We start from the raw sequence: 20,905 nt of genomic DNA, 5'->3' as shown, positions 1-20,905 counted from the left end.
CCTGGGCAACAGAGCAGAAACTCCATCTCAAAATAGACAAAAACAAAACAAACAAACAAAAAACACCCCGGTAATGGAAACCTGGTTGCGTCATCTGTGATGGAGATGGCGGATTATTTCATTTTTAGTGACAGGATGAATTGGATATGTTCGCAGTATTGATCTTGACAAGGGAAATGGTGAGAACCAAACGTGCCGCCCAGCTTGGGCCTTGCCATTGGCAGGCGGGCAACAGACTGGAGACTTGGAGACCGAGGGGAGAATTCCCTGGTGACGCTGGTGCAGTGTGTGCTTCTGGACTCCTGCTGGAGGGAGCTGCCCCTTTGCCTTGCAGGCTTTGGTGCAGTGGAGACCTTAGGACCTGCCCCTCCTGGCACACCTGTGGGTGTGGGGAGCAGTGCCAGGGCTCAGGCACAGGTGCTGAGCCCGGAATGTGGGACGGCAGAGGCTGCACACGCCGGCAGGCATCTGCTCCAGCAGCCGGGGGTTTCCGCAAGGGGGCGGGGGTTGGTTTTCCTCCTTGAATTTGAGTGGGGAAGGTGTCCTGGGTTGCTGTGTCTGCGCTTGTGTTGCTCTGAGGTGAAGTTGTGGCCCCGAGTCCCTGTCCCTCTGCCAAAGTGAGGGTTTGCCCATTTTTAGGTGAGATTTCCCTTGGGTCCGGGTCTCTAGGAGTGGGGCGCATTCCAAGGGGGCGTGAACACAGTGGACGCGCGTGGGCCTCTTCCTCTCCCCTCAGCTCCTGGGCCGTGTGTGAAGAGCTGCCCAGCGGAATCACCCTCCTGCATGGTGTTTCATTCACCAGAACTCGTTCTCACTGTGGACTCTTGAGTCAAATGTAATCCAGGAATGGAACGTGCTGTTGCTGGATGCCACACACAGCATCAGGAGCCTAGTTGGGGATTATATGATCTTACCCCACACCTTAAAAGTAAAGACTATAGTTGTTAGGCGTCTGAGCCCAAGCCAAGCCATCGCATCCCCTATGACTTGCACGTATATACGCCCAGATGGCCTGAAGTAACTGAAGAATCACAAAAGTGCCAATGCCCTGCCTGGACTTAACCGATAACATTCTACCAGAAATAAGTGAAAATGGCCGGTCCTTGCCTTAAGCAATGATTTTTTTTGTGTGTGAAATTCCTTTTCCAGGCTCATCCTGTCTCAAAAAGCTCACCCACTGAGCACCTTGTGACCCCCACTGCTGCCCGCCAGAGAACAACCCCCATTTGACTGTAATATTCCTTTACCTATCCAAATCCTATAAAATGGCCCCACACTTACCTCCCTTCGCTGACTCTTTGGACTCAGCCCGCCTGCACCCAGGTGAAATAAACAGACATATTGTGCTCACAAAGCCTGTTTAGTGGTCTCTTCACACGGGCGTACATGACAATAGTTAAGGGGATACTGAAGTCTTTGGCAGCTCCAAGAGCTTTTTCAGTTTGTGTCGGGCCATTTTAGGCAGAAGGAAATGCTTGCTTAGAGAATCTTACAGAAATGTTCGGTGCAGTGCCATTAACTAGTGGAATAAATGTGTAACTTTCCGTGGTGGCCCTCTGGAAAGAGATGCACTTTGAGTGCACCCTGGCCTGCTTGCTACAAGAATCGGCCATGTCACCCCGCTTTCCGTGGGTCTGCAGGTGTGCGTGGTCCATTGCCCTGCACTGTGGCCATGGAAGGGAAGATGATCTGGAATGCTGGCGACAGTTATCAGTGCGTGTTGATGTGTGCTGCTTTCTACAGGGGAGAACATTTCTGTTTAATAAACATCTCATCACGATGATGACTGCAAGATATTTGAGTCTCATTCAATAGTGCTTCTGGGTTCCTTCTGTTTTTAATCTGCTTTCTAGCACTAGGCAAGTGAAGACATGGAAAGTAAAAACCCATTGAACTTGTAGAGACATGGTGTTGTGTAGGAGCAGACTGTAGCCTCTGGCTGTTTAAAGATTGTAGTAAACCTCTTACCTGGCATGGTCAGGGTGTAAATTATCTTGTTTAATTGAAATGTGTATGAGTCAAAGCTGGCGCCTGTATTGTTGATGAAATACCAGATTTTAAGGGAACATGTCAATGTGCCATAAGATACCAACAAAGTTCCTCACTGAGGTTTGGCGCGGGTTCGGAAGAGCTGGGCCTTAGGTCACCAGGGTCGTCTCTGGGAGCAGATGCTCAGTGTGGGCATTAGTCACTTAGCCTTTCCAGAGCTGAGGAACAGCTCTCTGTGATGGTTTTTGAAACCTGTATTTTGAGTCAGTTTGTCCCACTTTACTCAAAGTTGCCGCGCGATTTCAGACCTTTGCCTCCACCGTGCGCTCGTTTTCTTGTCCCCTGATAACTGCCTCAGTTGCCCCGGCCTGACATTTCAGCCTTGTCGTTCATGGACACAGGCTCCGTGGTGGGGCCAAGGCCGCGACTCCGGCTTGCACAGTTCCTTGCCTCTCACCATGGTTTATCACATCACTCCCGGGATCTCCCGTTTAGAAGAAGAGTGTCCGTTTCCTGCAGGCCCTGTGTGGTGTGGAAACCACCCCTACCTACCTTTCTCCTGTTTGAACTGTACCGTGAAGCTATTTCTGTTCTAGTCAACCGTCAGAATTTAAGGAACAGTGATTTATGTAACTTATCACACGCTTCTCAGCAGTTTTTTATGAATTTCATTCTGTTGTGAAATTGTTGCAGTTTTCATGGCTATGCTGGTCTCACGTTGTGGCCCTTGAAATGAATTCCCTTCCCCATTGTGTGTTAAGGTTGTGCCTGGGAGCTGTTGAGGCCTCACCTCTGCTTAGGGCAGTGGCTTTGCTCGCCTGTCAACAGGAAGAACCTTATTTAGAGCATTTCTAATGTGGTTTTTGCTTCCAGACAGTTACTTTTTTCACAGAGACAGCCACTAAAGTCATAAATTATACTCAGGATGGACACACGGGTCAGCTGACAGAGTGGAGTCCAGAACAGATCCAAAGATGCAAAAGCAGTTGAGTGGAATTTGAGTCTTTTCAACAAATGGTGCTGGAATTATGGGACAGTCATATGCAAAAGAGTGAAAACAGGGAGAAATTTCTGTATGAAAATTAAGGTGGACCATAGCCCTGAATGTAAAATACCAAACTACAAAACCTATAGAAGAAACGGAAATTGTGGAGACCGAGGGTGAGAGCTCTTAGCCATACCATGATCCATAATCAAGGAAGAAAACAAGTAGGTAAGACTCATCAAAATTAAACTTCTAATATAAAAGACACCCCTAGGGAATTGAAGAGACACATTTTCGATAGATGGGGAGAAGATGTCTATGAACCATGCAGCTGGCAAAGGACTTGTATCCAGAATGCACAGGACTCCCACGGCTCTTGACAGAGAACAAATCACCTGACTTAAAAGTGGAAGAGACCTGAACAGATGCTTCGATGAGAACGACGGGAGGATGGCCCGAAAGCATCTGAAATGACTTTCAGCGTGACTGGTTGCACCAAGATGTGCACTGAAGCCGCAGTGAATTTGTTCACACCCCTGTGGAGCGCCTGACTAAGGTCTTCCGACAGCCCCAGGTGCTGGTGAGGACAGGCAGTCGGGACTCCTGTGCGATGCTGGGGTTCAGCATGGTGCAGACAGCTTGGCGGTTTCTTACAAAACTGAACTCACACAAACGTGGGGCCCGGTGACCCCAATCCTGGGTATTTACCCTAGAGAAACAGAATCTGATGTTTAAGAAAAACTGTGCCCAGATGTTAAGAGCGCTGTCTATAGTTGCCCAAAACAGGTTACAATGTGCCACAGCCATACGTGGAACAATAAATACCCAGCAGCCCCGAGGCCTGGCTGTTGATCACAGGACACCCCGGGTGCACCTCCAAGCACAATGCCCAGGAAATCGTGATTTTGCGAGTGTTTTGCGACAACACTCGCAAAAGACAGACCCGGGGGATGGGAGGACACGGAGAGGGTGGTTGCTGAGAATGGGAGGGTATGCTTATGAGGCCCCGTGAGTGGGTTTGGGGCTGTTGGACTGTTCTGCTTGTGTGATGACGATTATGGGAATATTTGTGCCGAAATTCACAGAACTGAACACTGTCCACTTTACAGTAATTTTTAAAAAGTGGTAATATGCTCATTTTCGGTACTGTTTTTAATGGAAGATGGAGTTTGCAGATGATTTGTCAGGGCAAGCCTGTCTCAAGAGTTTGTAGATGATTCGTTAGGGGCCTGTCTCAGAGCGGTTGGGTTGGGTTGGATTGGGTTGGGTTGGAAAAGCCTTCCCTGTTGGGGGCAGTAGCATGGGGCATGGAAAGGATATTGCCAAGGAAACACGTAGAATCCTTTGAGGAAACATGTGTTTTTCTAACTTGCTATAAGATAGAATTGGAAATTGTAATGGTTTTGTTTTCTAGAGTCTCGGTAGAATAGGGAAGACAGTGTAATAAAAGCTAATTTTGAAATGAAGAATTTTAAAGATTTTCAACAGCAATTGCTCTAGGAAGTCACCCTGGAAATGTTTTTAAAGATGTTCAGTAGCAATAGCTCTAGGAAGAGTCACCCTGGAGTTGCTTCTTGAGCATTGGTTTCCTGGCTGTGTATCTTCCGACTTTCATTTTTAAGTTTTGCTGTGAGTTGGGGATGTGTGGGAATAGCCATCCCCAGGTGTTGGGTAGGAGTGGCCCTGCAGGGGGGTTGCATGTGCCCCGAGGCCTGAGGCACTGTTTCAACCTAGCTTGGAACATGGGGACTCTTGTCAGTGGCTGGAGTAAGAGTACCAGCCTAGCAGGCTGGGGGAGCCCCGGGGTGGTCTGGGCACTGTCCTCCCTGCCTGCAGGATGGCAGCTGGAGGAGCTCGAAGGCTGCCTGCCTCGTGGCTGTCAGCGCAGCAGCCCCTCCTGGCCCTGGAGCAATCTTTGGGTCCACGAGTCTCTGCGCTGGGACTTGCCTCCTGGGACCTCTGCCACTGTCCTGAGGGCCCTGGTGCCACTTTCCTGGTGGGACCCAAGCCTCAGGCAGCTGCGACCCCAGATTCGGTTGCTTTCCCTGCCGTCTCATTGTAGCACGAGTGCTCATCTCACTCAATGTAGAGCCTCAGGTTCCTTCAAGATCCCCAGATGGAATCTCCCAATTTAACAAGATAGTTGGTGGCAAGATTTGAGCGGCACTGATTTAACTCAGCTTCCAGAGTTTAAGTTCCCAAGACACAGTCCTGCTCCTTCCTCGGCCTCATCCTGTGTGGCTGGTGTGGATGCGGGGTTTCCGGAGGGTGCGGCTGAGGCAGGTCAGCAGCAGCTCATTATTGATCGCTCAATGCCTTGAGGATAACTAGGATTAATGACCTTTATAGGGCTGTAGTTTTGGAGTATATATATGTGCGTGTGTGTGTGTGTATGTATGTATATATATGTGTGTGTGTGTGTATGTGTGTATATATTTAAATGAGGTGGACACGGTTATCACTACATTTTTCTGACATGAAACTTGGAGAGCAGAGGATTTAGGAAACTCCTGAAGCCACACTGTCAGCGGGACCCGGGCGGTCTGGCCTTAGACCCTGCACTGTTCGCCCCTCACCACGCTGTCAGCAGACCCGGGTGTTCTGGCCTTAGAACTCACGCTGGTCGCCCCTCCCTGCCACGTTTTGAGGTTTTTCCTGCTTCTGGGCAGCATTTGATAGCTTGTGAAACAAGACCAAGACTTACTATGAGTGGATATGCCATTATCTGAGATCCAGAACGTTTTCTGGACCTGGTGTTGCCGATGTCACGTAAGGGAAGGTAAAAACATTTTCATTGTGGTCACTGGGGCTCCTGAAATGGTATTTTTCCCAGTGAAAGTTTACTCAAAAATCTTTTAACTCAATACTATGTAAACAGGAAGAAGTGTGTTGGGCTCTAGTTAAATGTCTCAGAGCCACAGAAGTAAATGAGGGCACCTTCCGAGCACAGCCTCCTGGAGGAGTCCAAGGATGTTTGTCTGGAGGGTTTGCCATGAAGCAGGACTTGGGCAGGGCTAGTCTGCCTAGGGAGGCCTCTGCCATGATGTAGGTTAGTTGAAGTAGTTGACGGGTGGTGGTGTGAGGTCAGTGGTCCCCGAGGAAGCCCCTAGCAAGGCCGGTTTCCGTGGGATGGAAAACTGCCGTTCAGTGGCTGTAATCCTGGCTTCACGGGTCTGACATACAATCCTGCACTTGGATACTTGGATCCCAGCCAGGTCAGATGGCCCTGAAAGGACATTCGGACTGTGACGGCTGCACCCATTCTCAGCATCTGTAGGGTCTCCTATGTAAGTGTGTGTTTCCATTTTCTTTCAGCACAATTTCTCCCAGTGAAGTCGTGAGAAATAGAAGGAAAGGTGGAATGAAGATGTGATTGAGGAAAGTGTGCTGTGGTCTTCGACCTTATTTTGCCTTGGTTGGTGCTCAAGAACTTCACCTGACCTCAGAGCTGAGCATTTCTGCCAGGAAGTCCTGCCTTTTATGCTACCTCGAGGCCTGTTGAGACACTCCAAGAAGCTTCGTTAACAAATTGCGTTTTCCTTTTACAGCAGTTGGATATATTTGCAGCAAAACAAAGGAATAACCCCCCAATATGGTGATGAAATGCATTTAAGTATAGATAACATTCAGTCTTGAAGGGCCTGGGATTTTAATCATCTTTGGGTCATGTAACAAGTGGTGTTGGTGATTAAAATCTCCTGACAGCTTTGTTCTGCCACGTTCCTGAGTTTTAAATGATGATCTTCCTGGTTGTACCTTGGAGGGGCATTTGTATCAGTAGAGAGCAGAGTGGTGGTTCCCAGAGGCTGGGAAAGGACAGAGGTGAGGCCCCTGAAGGACACTGGTCTTCCCGGTTTAGGGATTTGGGGCTCAGCCACCTTCCTGTGTCCGTGTAAATTATACCCAGGATCATTTTCACTCGCCCCACTTTAGTTGAGCATTGGAGCTTCAGGATATGTGTGCCCACGTCACCTGGGCCGTGATCCTGGAGTTGGGTGAGACTGATTCCCGGGTTTGTAGAATTACTCTGGGATTATTGAAAACAGAAGCACTTGAGGCATTCATAATGCTATTTCCTGAACGTAATTTATGTTCAGTTCTTCAGAAACATTTATCTGAGGAAGCATCTACAATTTTTGTTTTCTGCCACTCAGTGCTAGGAAGAATTGTGCAACACTCAAGTGAGTGGCATTATTCCTCTCCCTCCACCATGCAAGCAAGATTAAAGGTACCTCTGGCTCCCCTCAATCTTCTCATCTGCAGGGTGCCTGGCGTGGCAGTGTGCGGCTTTCCGTCTTCTTTTTGGGGAGAATTAGTTGTGTTTGTACTTCTCAGTTCAGCCTGGTGCAGTTGTGTGCGTGAGGAGCTTGGATGCTAGGTGACCCTCCCAGGCCTGCCTCCCCCCTCCTTAGGCCTTGTTCTAAACTGACAGATAAACAGTGTGTTTTGGAAGAGGACAGCAGCAGGGCAGGAGAGAGTTTGTTCAGACTTTCTCCTTGCACTGACGTTTGAGCCTTCATCCAGCCTGGGCACTTCTACAGAGCTGCTTTTGTGTGTTGCAAACCATTCCCTCCCAGTAACCGTGCTTTCAGAGGTTTGGAAATGTGACTTAACTCATCTTCAATTTAAAGCGTACTATTAAATTTTAGTGTTGAAACTGATGTATTTTATGGCCTTTATTTGATTTCTCTTGATTTTTTTTTTCCCCATATGAGACATGGCATCTTAAGGGAGACAGCCTGGTGTTGGCTGCCTTTCCTAAGGATGGAAGTGAATTCTGAAAGCCCTTTATGTAGGCAGTGAAATAATCAGGGAACCGTTATTATAGCTATGCCTGTCCATGTAAAGCGAGCACGACTCATAAGCAGAAAAAAGTGCAGCCCGGGACCAAGGTGAGCCCTAATGCTGCCTGTGCCTCGCCTCCCTGCCATGAGGAACGCAAGTGCAAGCGCAGGTGGTTGAGTTAGCCTCCAAGCCCAGCCTGCACCGCCCTCATATCCCTCTGCATCTGCAGGGGCACAGGCCGTGCTGCCACCCCTCGCTCAGTGCCAGGGCTGATGCATCAGGAACAGTGGGTACTGTCCGCCCCTTGCTCGGTGCCAGGGATGATCTGTCGGGATCCCTCGTGCTCATCTGGTCCTCATGTCTTCATCACCAGCCTCCTGCTGGTAACGGGCTTGTTATTACCTTGGTATGGGTAATAACATACCCATACCAAGGTGTTGTGGGGCGGTGCTCAGTCCTCCAAGGGAATTGGCCCTTAACCGATTCATATTCAACAGGACCGGGAAATGGGTTCTTGTTCCATGTCCTGGATCCCAGGAAGCCCTTGCCCTGAACCCTGTAATGCCCGGGGTCTTCCTGAGAAACGCTGGTGCCACTGGAGCACAGCCCAGCCCCCTCCAGTTTCTCCGCTTTGTAACTGCACTTGTGTTTAGCAAGTCTTCCAGGACGTAGACGCTGCTTGGTGTGAGCCAGGTTTTGTCTGGAAAGAGGACAGATCTGAGCCGGCAACCAACCAGCCCAGAACCATCTTTTATGCTTCCAGATTCTGTGTCCAAAAACTTACCCGTGGACATTGAGGGTGATGCATTTCTGCTCCAAGACATCTGTGGACTCAGCTGGAGGGATCAAAAGGATGTGGAGCTTCTTCACTCCTGGCCTGGGCTTGGACCTGCTGTGCAGCCTCTCAGTGGCACCAGGGCCCCCTTGTGTCACAGTAGCCTCGGGTTGGTGGCACTGCCCCAGGATGTCCCAGGCTTCATGATAGTAGGGCCTGCTTGTGCCATGGTGGCCTCGGGATGGTGGCACTGCCCCAGGGTGTCCCAGGCTCCAAGGCCAGTGTTCCGTCCAGCAAAGGGAAGTTGTACTGTAAGGTCTAGTCTCGGTAGGTGCCTGGGGTCCTATCCTTCAGAGCGGTCCTGCACTCACCACAAATCAAGCCAGGGGAGGCCCTGCCAGAATTTGCAGCTGTGTTTCAGGTTGTTCCACAAGGCCTATTTTGGGCTAGTCAGGTATATAATTCTTATTCTCTGGTTTTTTTGAGACAGGCCAAAAAACAAAAACAAAAACAAAAAAAAAACCTTTTTGTTGCCCAGGCAGTGGTGTAAGCAAAGCTTACTACAGCCTTAACCTCCTAGGCTCAAGCGATCCTCCTGCCTCAGTCTCCTGAGTAGCCAGGACCCACAGGCACATGTTCCACGAGTCCCCATGCCTGACTTATTTTTGTATTTTTTGTAGAGATGGAGTTTTGCAATGTTGCCCAGGTTGGACTCAAACTCCTGGACTTAAGCAGTCCAGCTGCCTCAGCCTCCCAAAGTACTGAGATCACAGGCATGAGCCACCGTGCCTGGCCAAGTGTGTTTCTAATTTCAAAATTAAGAGGACCCAGAGTCAGTTAATTACGTCTCTACTGGAACATGTTGCTTATAGTACATTAGGAAAAATCATCCAGAACTTGGAAAAGGGGCTGGACAGACACAGCCTTTCGAGGTTGTGTGATGAACCCCTGGGGTCTTTAACCATCTGGAGGGATGTACCATGTCAGACTCACTGTTGTCAACCAGCTGAAGCCCAGGTTTCATGAGGTTATGTGTCAGCTTGTAGTCCTTTCTCTGGCAGAGATGCGAGTGACTTCTGCTCAGTGAGAGGCTCATCTCAGGGACTTCATGGCCTGAGGGACGGCAGCCTGTTTGAGCTGATTGAGCAATCTCGCGCTACCCTTATTTTCTGAAACGCCTATGAGTGACTTCTCTCTTTTTTTTTTTTTTTTTTTTTTTGAGACGGAGTCTCGCTCTGTCACCCAGACTGGAGTGCAGTGGCCGGATCTCAGCTCATTGCAAGCTCCGCCTCCCGGGTTTACGCCATTCTCCTGCCTCAGCCTCGCGAGTAGCTGGGACTACAGGCACCTGCCACCTCGCCCGGCTAGTTTTTTTTTGTATTTTTTAGTAGAGACGGGGTTTCACCGTGTTAGCCAGGATGGTCTCGATCTCCTGACCTCGTGATCCGCCCGTCTCGGCCTCCCAAAGTGCTGGGATTACAGGCTTGAGCCACCGTGCCCGGCCCTATGAGTGACTTCTCACATGGTCTTTGAAGCGGCTTCATGCCCGCGCTCCTTGGTAATGATCGAATGCTTTTTTTGACCCCTTGTCCCCTTTCTTTGGGGTGTTCCAGTCTCAGTTCTCATGATGTGTTCTGCTTCTGTAGGAATTTCTGAAGCTACTGAGTGTAGAAAGCACTGAGGAGGCTGTGCTCCCACCCCTGTGAGTCTTCCAGGCATGATCCTCTCCCCTTGGCGAGGCGGCCTCCATGGCACACCGAGGGGGCCGTGCTCCTGTCCCCCGTGAGCTTTCCAAGTGTCCTCGTCTCCCCTCCAGGGGGACAGGAGGAACCTTTCAAACCCTTCTTAAACTTGTTTTCATGTCTTTGTTTTAACAGATTTCTTTGCATCGTCTCCCTTATCCAGAAGTGAGGGTGAACGGAGTTATTCACGGGAGTCAAGAAACCACACGCAGCCCAAAGTGATGTTTGTTTCCCTGAAATGATTTGTATGTGTTCACCTTAAAATGCAACTCAGTAAAACAGGTGTGTTTTGAGGAATGACTTTAAATTACTCAGGTAAAAATGTGACATTTAAATTTCATCATCTGTGCGGGTGTCCACAACCCCCTTCTGTGATTGCTTGTGAGTTTGTGACTTGTGGTTATTTTTGAAGAAAGAAAATCTATTGCTGAGGACTTTAGAGGGTGTGCTGGGATTGTGTAGGGTGGACATCGGGGGCTTCAATGAGTGGCTTCCTTGAAGAGGTTCAAATTAAGGCTGAGAGTCCCTACTCCAAAATGCTCCGAAACCTGAAACATTCCGAGCTTCCTCATGACACTCGAAGGAAATGCTCTTCGGAGCACTTTGGATTTCAGGCTGGGGATGCTCAACTGGGAAGTGAAATATTGCAAGACCCTTCTGGCCCCAGGAGCTTGGATAAGGTCATGGAGGGGGCCTGTGCTGGGTGTCCCTGGAGTGTGAGGCAGCCTGGGCTCGCTGAACTGGTTTTTGTAGGAGCCACAGAAGGGAAAGAGGGTCAACGTGGCCACACCTGGCTCCTCAGAAGGCTGGACCAGAAGGAGATGGGCGCAGAGGGCAGCAGTTGAGTCCCCAGCGTCCGGGGCTCCTGTCCCTGGTGGAGTTGAGAGCCTCCTCTAGTTGTGGCCTCTCCCCTGTCAGCAGCCACTGAGGCCTGAAGGGAGAGGGGGCTGAGGAGAGGAGGAAGGATAGGCCTACTTTTGGAGAGGGCCAGCATCAGCCTGTGCTAGCCTCGTGTGTTACTCCTGCATCCAGGGTGCACGGCCGTGCCTCGTGGTGTAGCGGTTCCCGGGATGCACAGCGCTTTTGTCTGCAGTAACGGCTTTGTCTCCGACCCTTGGAGGCAAGTTACCTTTTTCCCCAGTGAAAAGAGGTAGAAAATCTTACAGAAATGCATTTGCTCTAATGTCTATTTTCCGATAAGACATGGTCGCTTAGGCTAAATCTTTGGGAAGTCAAGGCAGGAGGATCACTTGAGGCCAAGGGGTTCAAGACCAGCCTGGACAACATAGCAAGACCCCATCTGTATAACAGAAAAGTTAGCTGAATGTGGTGGTGCATGCCTGTGGTCCCTGCTACTCTGGAGGCTGAGGTGGGAAGATCACTTAAGGCTACAGTGAGCTGCGATTGCTCCACTGTACTCCAATCTTGGCACAGAGCCAAGACCCAGTCTCAGAAAAAAAAAAATCCAGAAATGTCATTTTCTTTTTAAATCATCCCAAAAGAAAAATCAGTTTTCTCTAAGAATGTAAAGGGAAACTGATACGATTCTTTCCTTGCATTGTTTCTCCTTTTGAAATATTTACAATAGTCCGTCCACATCGTCTCTCATCTCATTACAAAGCAGCAGGTATCTTTGAGGTTAGTGGTGTTTCTCTGTGTCGCACCTTGGAGAACAGCCAGCATGAAACCTCTTACCATGATCGTGCACATCGTTTGTAGTCCCAATTAAAATCCTCTCCAGAGACGCCTGTGCTGCTTATTATAGCAGAACTTTGGTTGTGCTGAAATGTGCATTCAGCTAATGGTTTTAAGTTCATATCTGAGATGATGCTGTTAACTGACTTAGTTCAGGAATCATTTACTGAGTGTCTTCCAGGCCAGACATTGGGGACAGAAAGGTAATAATGATCCCTGCCTCATGCGCAGGAAGTCTAGTGCGATGTACAGACACGTGCCAATGGCTGCCATGGAATATGGTGAGCATTAAGATAAAGGGGCACCCTGTGTGCCCTTGGAGCATAGAGCAGGGCTTGTGTTCTGGGAACATGGGCTCCATGTGAAAACACAATTTAAATTTTTTTTTTTTTTTTTTTTTTTTGAGATTGAGTCTTGCTCTGTGGTCCAGGCTGGAGTACAGTGGTGTGATCTCGGCTCACTGCAACGTGCTCCCCCCAGGTTCAAGCGATTCTCGTGCCTCAGCCTCCCGAGTAGCTGGCATAACAGGTGTGTGCCACCACGCCCGGCTAATTTTTGCATTTATAGTAGAGATGGAGTTTCACCATGCTGGCCGGGTTGGTCTTGGACTCCTGACATCAGGTGATCCTCCCGCCTTGGCCTTCCAAAGTTCTGGGATTATAGGCATGTAAGTATTCATCCTTTTAAATATCTGCGGGTAGCACTTAACTTTAAATGGGTACTAATTAAACTATTGAATGACTTTAGTATGGATTGAACGACTTTGCTCGGGCCTCGTTTTTAATTTCTTTCATTAGAGAGAAAAAAAAAATGCAGGTTGAATATCCCTCATCCAAACTGCTTGGAACCAGAAGTGTCTCAGATTTCTTCAGATTTTTGGATTTTTGAATATTTGTATTATACTTGCTGGTTGAGCATCCTGAATTCAAAAATCCAGAGTCTGAGCTGTTCCAATGAACATTTTGTTGAGCGTCACGTCGGCACTCAAAAGTTGTGGATTTCAGAGTTTCTGGTTAGGGAGACTCATCCTGTATGGGTGCTGGAATGTCACAGGAGTTCTGGACCAGAGGTTGGGTGACTAGGGTTTGGTTTTCGCTTTGTTACTAAACAGGCTGTTTTCTTCCATAAGCTCAGCTTTAGATCCCCCGGTTGTCAAAGAAGGGAATGGGCCATCTGATGTTTAAGGCCTCTGTTAGTTCTGACTTGGAGACACCTGGCTTCAGTTCATCTTCCTTAGGAGTGGACAAAGAATATGGGAATTTTGAAATTGTTAGTCAACATCTACAGGGTCGTTGCAGCCTGGTTTTGAGTAAAGGTCATCTTTAGTGAGCCCAGGGAGAAACAGTGGTTTAACTGTCAGCTGAGAGGGGTAAGCAGTCCTATTAATTTTCCTCTGTGTTAGTGAAAGCATTGTTAAGGGTCACAGCGTTAGTGAACTCACTGTCACAGGTTATATTGAATGTCTTTTCAGTCACTAAATGCTTTTTATGATATGTTTTTCGGGATTTCAGTGTTGTATGATTTCTCTGTGTTAAGCACAGGAAATTTAACATCAGCAAAAAAGAATGCTTTTTTTTTTTTGAGATGGACTTTCGTTCTTGTCGCCCAGGCTGGAGTGCAGTGGCGTGATCTCAGCTCACTGCAACCTCGACCTCCTGAGTTCAAGGGATTTTCCTGCCTCAGCCTCCTGAGTAGCTGGAATTACAGGTGCCTGCCAGCATGCCCAGCTAATTTTTGTATTTTTAGTACAGATGGGGCTTTGCCATATTGGCCAGGCTGTTCTTGAACTTCTGACCTCAGGTGATCTTCCTGCCTCGGTTTCCCAAATTGCTGTGATTACAGGCATGCGCCGCCTTGCGTGGCCTTGAATGTTCTTTCTATGGGAATCTACGAAAGCCAGCTTTTGAGTCTAGTGGCAGAAACCTCTTCATTGTTTAGCTGTGCTGTGAGCTTGGAGGGCTTCAAGTCCAGCTGAAAAAGCTGTAGTATTTTAGGTCAGTTGGCTGTCTTGGAGAACTTCATGAGCACTGGGCTGGAGTGATACTGTCAGAGTTCATGAGCGGTGTGAGGCTCTCAAAGCCTAGATACTGGGGTTGCCCAAATACGTCAGCTGGACTCACTATTTGTCTCGGGAGTCGGGGGATGGAAAATGCTGTGGTCTTAACTCTTCTCTTAATTTTACAGTGCTGCAATTAATGCTAAGAATGATTTCATACGTTTGCATTTTGCTTTGTAATTCACAGAGAATTTTAAAATCTGTTATCTGATTTTATTCCCTCAGCAGTTCTGTGAAAAAGGTAGAACACTTTCATATCTTCTGCTTTCCCATGATTCTCTTGTGGCTCACAGAAGCTAAGAGCCTTCACCAAGGTCATAGGGTGAATGAGTCGCAGAGCTGCGAGTAGAGGCTCAGGCTTCTAGTGACCCTGTTTCTTCCTTGATGGCTCGCTCTGGTGGCGCTATGTTCAGGTAACTGCGCATGCTCGGTTTGGTCTTTTGTAAATCCCTGCCCCATTTCGGGGGAGATTCTTGGGAGGCTTCTATTCATTTTGGAGCATTTAAGTATCTTGTCCTCTCTCCCTCTTCCCAGATGCATGGGCATTTCTGCAGGCCCCCAGGCTGGTCCTTGTGCGTGGGGGCGTCTCCTGCCTCCACGTTGCTTGCATGTCCCCTTCTGAAGGTGCTCTTCCCCGCATGGAACCCCCTCGTGCCTGCCTCCACACTGCAGGCTGTTCGGTAAATGTTCCTAAGTCAGCATCGTTGTTTTCTAGAAATGGGACGGGGTATGGATGCCAAGTTCTTTTCTGTGTGAAATCTTCCATTGTATCATCTTGCCTTCCCCGTGTGTGCTCCTTGAGGTTGTCGCTGTGCTGCGGTCACCTCTGTTCCCTAGGGTGCCTCCTTTGGAGTCCTGGCGGTATTAGACATGTAGTCAGTGTTCACAGCCTAAATGAGAGAAAGGCCAACAGAGTCATTAAATCTGGAAAATGACAAGTGAGGGAAAGGAATTTTTATTGAAGGCATGTGAAAAAGAAATCTTTTTAGAAAAGTTGACCTGTTTCTCAACTGGAGTTGAATTTCAGCTCAGAAAAGCAGCTGTGTGCCCAGATGGCTTTGGGATTTCAGTTTGTGACAGATGAATGGAATTTGTTGTTGTATGAATGTGTTATCCTTTTGTGGTTTTATTAGGTCTTTCTCCCAAATGGAATCGATTTTTCTATAAAACTCACACTTCCTTTTTGAGAAGTGTAACACTAATTGTATGGGATGGTCTCCCAAAAGATTACCAGCCAGGAACCAAACACACTGCCTCAGACTCACGGCCCCTGGTTTCTGCCTGTGCAGCTGCAGGGCAGAGAGGCACGCTTGAGCTGAAATCAAGACGCATGTCTGCATCTTCCCTTTCTTGACTGCTGTTTCGTCTCTGAGCTGGCCTGCGTTCAACGTCTAGGAGCTTGGTGGGTGTAGACACATTACGGTATGGAGGAGGGATATGGCGTTGCCACAGCCAGGAGACTCGCTGAAGTCTCTGTTCTCTTCCTGCTCACTGCTCTGACTTTGTATAAGTCACATGAGTAGGGCTGTGCACAGTGGCTTACACCTGTAATCCCAGCACTTTGGGAGGCCAACCTGGGAGGATCTTTTGAGCCCAGAGTTTGGAACCAGTCTGGGCAACATGGTGAATGTCCATCCTTAGAAAAAATAAAAATTAAAAAATTAGCCAGGTGTGGTGGCTCATGCCTGTAATCCCAGCTACTGGAGAGGCTGAGGTGCGAGAATCACTTGAGCCCGGGAAGTCGAGGCTGCAGTGAACCATCATCACGCCACTGCACTCCAGCCTGGTCAGAGCAAGACCTTTTCCCAAAAAAACCAAAAACAAACAAACAAAAACCCATGTGTAATAGTGGCAGTAGTTAACTTTTGAAAGTTTGAAGAAAAGTTTCTAAATCACCTGTGACCATGGACAATTTACTTAGCCTTTCTATGCCTCAGTTTCCTCATCTATGAAAAATGAGAGAATATGGTACTGATCTTACAGGATCATTAAACCATTGCCCAGATTGCTTATAGAGCTAGAGCTTTTTCCTTGAAGTACATGAGTATGGCTGTCAGACATCTGAAACGCGAAGCCATCTTACAACATCATTTGGATGCTACCCCCTCTCCGCCCTTTTTTTCCATTTGTAAGGGACAAGGATCCAGGAAGGAAAGTATCAGCTTACAAAGGCTTTTGTTACAATTAATCGTTCATGTTCTTTCTTTTGGTATCTTATTTTCTGTTTACTTTTTTTTTTTTTTTTTTTTTACATTTTTTGAGACAGAGTCTTGCTCTGTCACCCAGGCTGGAGTGCAGTGGCACGATCTCGGCTCACTCCAACCTCTGCCTCCCAGGTTCAAGTGATTCTTGTGCCTCAGCTTCCTGAGTAACTGAGATTACAGGTGTGTGCCACCACGTCCAGCTAATTTTTATGTTTTTAGTGGAGACAAGGTTTCGTCATGTTGGTCAGGCTGATCTTGAACTCCTTAACTCAGGTGATCTGCCTGCCCCAGTCTCCCAAAGAGCTGAGAGTACAGGTGTGAGCCACCGCCCCCGGCCGCTGTTTCCATTTTGTAACACTAGCGTCACCCCAGTGTAGGGTGGCTAGGGGTATTCTTCTTTCCTGTTTCCTGGTGTATTTTCCTCTACAGTATTGATCACTCTTTAACATACTTTTTGGTTGTCTGTCGCTACCTACAAAAATGTATGTTCGCTGTTATATCACCAGTGCCTGGCACATAGATAGTCAATATTTGTTGAATGAATGAATGAATGAATGAATGGGCTGAAAGAACCTTATTCTTCTTTCTTCTGTCAGTTCACACCAAATGCTTTTGGAAAATGCTATATGAACAGGGATCATAAGCAGCAGAGGTTACACACATGGCTGTGGGATAGCCCATCATCCTCAGATAATTGTCTGGAAGGAGGTGGAGTACTTGAGTAGAAATGATACAAGATAACTTCTTCAGGAAATCAGCCAAGTGTCACAGCTTTTCACACAGGCGTGTGATGTTTGCGTATGTGTGTATGAAGAGCTGTCATGGCCTAGAATCACGGACCTTTAGATCCCTTGTACAGATAGAAAAGTAAAGTCGGAGGCCCAGGAATGCTGTAGGCCACCAAGGTAGAGTCCCTGTCTGTCCTTCTCAGTGTCCTGTCACTTCTCACTGCACTCCCCTCTTTACTCCTAAAGCCACTTTCCCTAACTCTGAATGTGAAACCACGAGGGAGAAAATGTACTCCAGGCTCACAATTTGTGGAGAAAAAGCCCAGCACCTAAAAATAATGTTCACAAAGTTTGTACCTAGAAAACGTGGCCATTTCTATCACGTCTTTGAATTTCCCTGTTTCTCATACATTTTATAAACAAGACAGTAGAAGGAGATTCGTGAACAGCAACTTTAGAACAAGGGGGAAAAAATCAAACCTAGAGCATTCCAGTTTCTGTTTTCTTCTCAGTTTAGGGCTGAGGCACTTTAGCTTCCTGTCTAAGGGACTACTCAAATCTGATTAGAAGCCATTGTGGGCTGGTAATTATCCATAATTTTAGAAAGACAGATGTAGCACCAACTCTGTTCTCTAATAGCAGGCTTATTAATTTTAAATTTGCATGGCAGGAGAATCAGATGGCGAGGTGAGATAAGCATTCAGATGCTTGGTCAATGATAGCTGTTTACTTCCACGTGTCACATGGGGATTTGGGACCCGGGAAGTCCACTGAGAACTGATGATTGTCTGTCCCCTAACCAGCTGGGTTCTTTTTCATCCTGAGCTCAGAAAGATTGCTCCTACTGCAGCCAGGGAAGACAGGTTGTTGACTGGTTAGAAATCATGGTAGGTTATTTTCTCCACTCGCAGTTCGCAGTTGGAAAGCAGAGCTATCAAAAAGTTGTCTCTGTTGTATTTCAAATCTGGGTGTTTAAAAAATTATGTAAGCAATTTAATCATTTCTTTAACAGTAGTTGTGTGTGTTCTTGATGCGAATCAGAGGTGCATTCCCTTGTAAAATCCCTGGGACTTAATAGAAAGATGTGAGCCTTAGAACAGAAGTTGGTTTTCTAGATGATCATGTAGATATGATGCTGAGCACTAGACAAAGATGTTGATTGAAGCGATTTAAAAAAATTTTGTCTGAGTTCAGATTTTACACCAATATTTAGAAAATCAGCAAAAGAACTTGGAGGAATGTTCTCAGGCATGCAGTTCAGCCCCCTGCGCACATTGTCATAAAATCCAAGTGAGTGTACAGGGAGACGCATTCCTTTCTGTTCTCATCACAGGTCCTTCCCTGGCTCTGCACCTGCCTGTCATGCGCGTCCCTGTGAAGAGACCACCAAACAGGCTTTGTGTGAGCAATAAAGCTTTTTAATCACCTGGGTGCAGGCGGGCTGAGTCTGAAAAAGAAAGTCAGTGAAGGGAGATAAGGGTGGGGGCGTTTTATAGGATTTGGGTAGGTAAAGGAAAATTACAGTCAAAGGGGGGTTGTTCTCTGGTGGGCAGGAGTGGGGGTCACAAGGTGCTCAGTGTGGGAGCTTTTTGAGCCAGGAAAAGGAATTTCACAAGATAATATAATCGCTTAAGGCAAGGACCGGTCATTTTTACTTCTTTTGTGGTAGAATGTCATCAGTTAAGGTGGGACAGGGCATTTGCACTTCTTTTGTGATTCTTCAGTTACTTCAGGTCATCTGGGCATATAAGTGCAAGTCACAGGGGATGCGATTCCTTGGCTTGGGCTCAGAAGCATGACATTGCCCTCTTCCCTACCTTTTCCCTCCTGTGCGGTTCTCTCACAAAGTGAATGGCCTCAGCCACAGCTTCTCTGCAGCTGCATCAGACTGTGGCGACAGGAGTGGTGGCTCCTGCAGGGCCTGCTGTCCCCACTGAGCCCAGTCTTGCTTGCCGCTGGAACCTGGTCACCATTTTGCACCAAAAGTATGTAATTCTACGGAATGAAAGCCAACATGCTGGGAATGGAGGTGTCTTTATCACGGTGCTCTGCATATTTTAATCTTGGGTGGAAAGTATGGAAAAGTATGTGATACCTGTGGTTTGATGTCAGAAGGACGTTGTGAACTTGACGTGGACTGAGGATGTTCAGGTGCAACAGGAACATTAAATGAGACTTCCCCATCTCCCTGTCAGGCACGCACAGGTGTATGGCCACATCTTATGTGTTATCCTTATCTAGAGTGCGCCTTGTCGTCACGTTTAAAGTTACATGATGATATTCTGCCTCATAGAGTAGGTCCCAAACCGCATTCAACCCAGAAATGCACTCTTGCTTTTATACATCGAAAGTGCTTTCATATACCAAGTGGGAGAGCAGTCCTAAAATCTGGGCTGGAATCACAGAAGGAAGGCTTTGGGAAGCAATAGATTCCCTAATCCAAAGCTGGTTTTCGATGAACCTAGAAACAGGACCAAGAGAAGTGAATTTGCCTAAGGCCCTGACAGTGTCTCACGGTAGCATTTGAACCTAGCAGTTTCTTGACCTATTTCTTTAAATGATTAGTCATGCTTCCTCTGATTCCTATATAAACGTATTCCTCATTCATTCTTTTGTTTCAGTGAATTATTGCGGTGCTCCCACGTAGCAGTATTTGAGTCAAAATGTGGCAGTGTTTATCCCTTTCCAAGGTTTTTAGTTGCACAGTTTGTCAAAGTTGTGCTAACAGTTTCTTGTTGGTTGCAAGGTGTCCTTTCGGAAGCCAATTGTGTGGTGTATTTATATTGCTTGTTGGAGGTAGTTTGGTTAGAACCTACTTTGAGTGGCTGGCGTGGGCCTGGGGGACAATAACAGCTGCCTGCTTCATGGGCAGAGATGAAATAATTGCTTCCTGGGAAGTACCATCCTCCTGGCCACACTCTCCAGCCCATTTCCTTTGTGGTGGTTTCCTTGCATCTGCATGGTTCTGACTTCGTGTGAGTCTCTTTTATTTTAGCATATGACTTCAGGCTGTGGGGAAGAATGGCCATTTTAGCACAGAGATGCACACAAAGGAACAACTGGCTAATTGTGAGTGAAGCCATTCTTACAGGGGGTTTCATTTCTTTTATTCTTTAACAGGCAGTCTGGGAAGCATTCTGGACACTTGGCCTGCGCTGTCACAGCTCCTCCCTGCAGGATCGCAGATGTTTGGAGATTGTAGTGATAACTGTTATCATTGAGAATGTCGTTCTCACAGGCTCTAATAAGTCAGGATTTATTCAGTGTCAATTTGTTAAAGACAACTGTATTTCTAGCCAAATCCATGGGAGACGTTTCTCCTGGCAGTGTTGCTGGGGGTATTCCCGTGGCTTAGTCTTAGGGAAGCACATGCCTTTGAATACTGCTGAAGCTGTGAGTACCCAAAGCGCACCGGAGTACTTTTGCCATACGGGGTGTTAGTCACTGATACACGTCTCAGTCAGACCTGATGGATTCTCGACCCCTTCCTTTCTTAATTTTTTAATTTTTATTTTTTATTTTTGTTTTTTAAGAGCATAACCTCTCAGGTGGCCACCATGAATCTCTGGTGTTTTCAGTTGGCTGCAGCCTATTTGCTATCTCTGGTTCAAACATATTCGAAGCCTGATGATGCTTCCCTCGGTTGTTCTTCTGCTGTGCCCGCAGGGTTCAAGACTGTCAGAGCTGGGAGCCACCTTCACAACTACCAGGGTTTCCGGAACCTTCTTTATCTAGCCCTGGGGATGGAAGAGATGTCATCAGAGGCGGAGGCTTATTAGGTTTACATGCCATTGATAACGAATGAGGAGGTTTTCTTTTATATAAGGGGAGCTTCTTATAATGTGCTTTAGTAGGGTAAAGAAGCTTTTGAGGTTTGCTTTCTCTGGAAAGATAATTTGTGATCCTGCTGTTGCTTTCAACAAAAATATCATTTGCATACCAGTGC

The 20,905-nt window shown here is 47.4% G+C and overlaps 1 long non-coding RNA gene across 1 annotated transcript in view; it reads right to left on the bottom strand.

Annotated features, from left to right (window-relative positions):
• Nucleotides 1-16,040: 16,040 nt before the first annotated feature.
• The window catches only part of LOC140710659 (uncharacterized), a 130,875-nt gene continuing 126,010 nt past the window's right edge, over nt 16,041-20,905 (bottom strand). Inside the window, exon 4 of the long non-coding RNA XR_012091756.1 lies at nt 16,041-20,696. This is a non-coding gene — a long non-coding RNA (uncharacterized lncRNA). The remainder of the gene's footprint in view (nt 20,697-20,905) is intronic.

This window comes from Chlorocebus sabaeus, chromosome 29 (genome assembly GCF_047675955.1).
Source record: "Chlorocebus sabaeus isolate Y175 chromosome 29, mChlSab1.0.hap1, whole genome shotgun sequence".
Taxonomy (NCBI): domain Eukaryota; kingdom Metazoa; phylum Chordata; class Mammalia; order Primates; family Cercopithecidae; genus Chlorocebus; species Chlorocebus sabaeus.
Note: the sequence above shows the minus strand (reverse complement) of the source record. Positions and strands in the feature narration are given on the sequence as shown.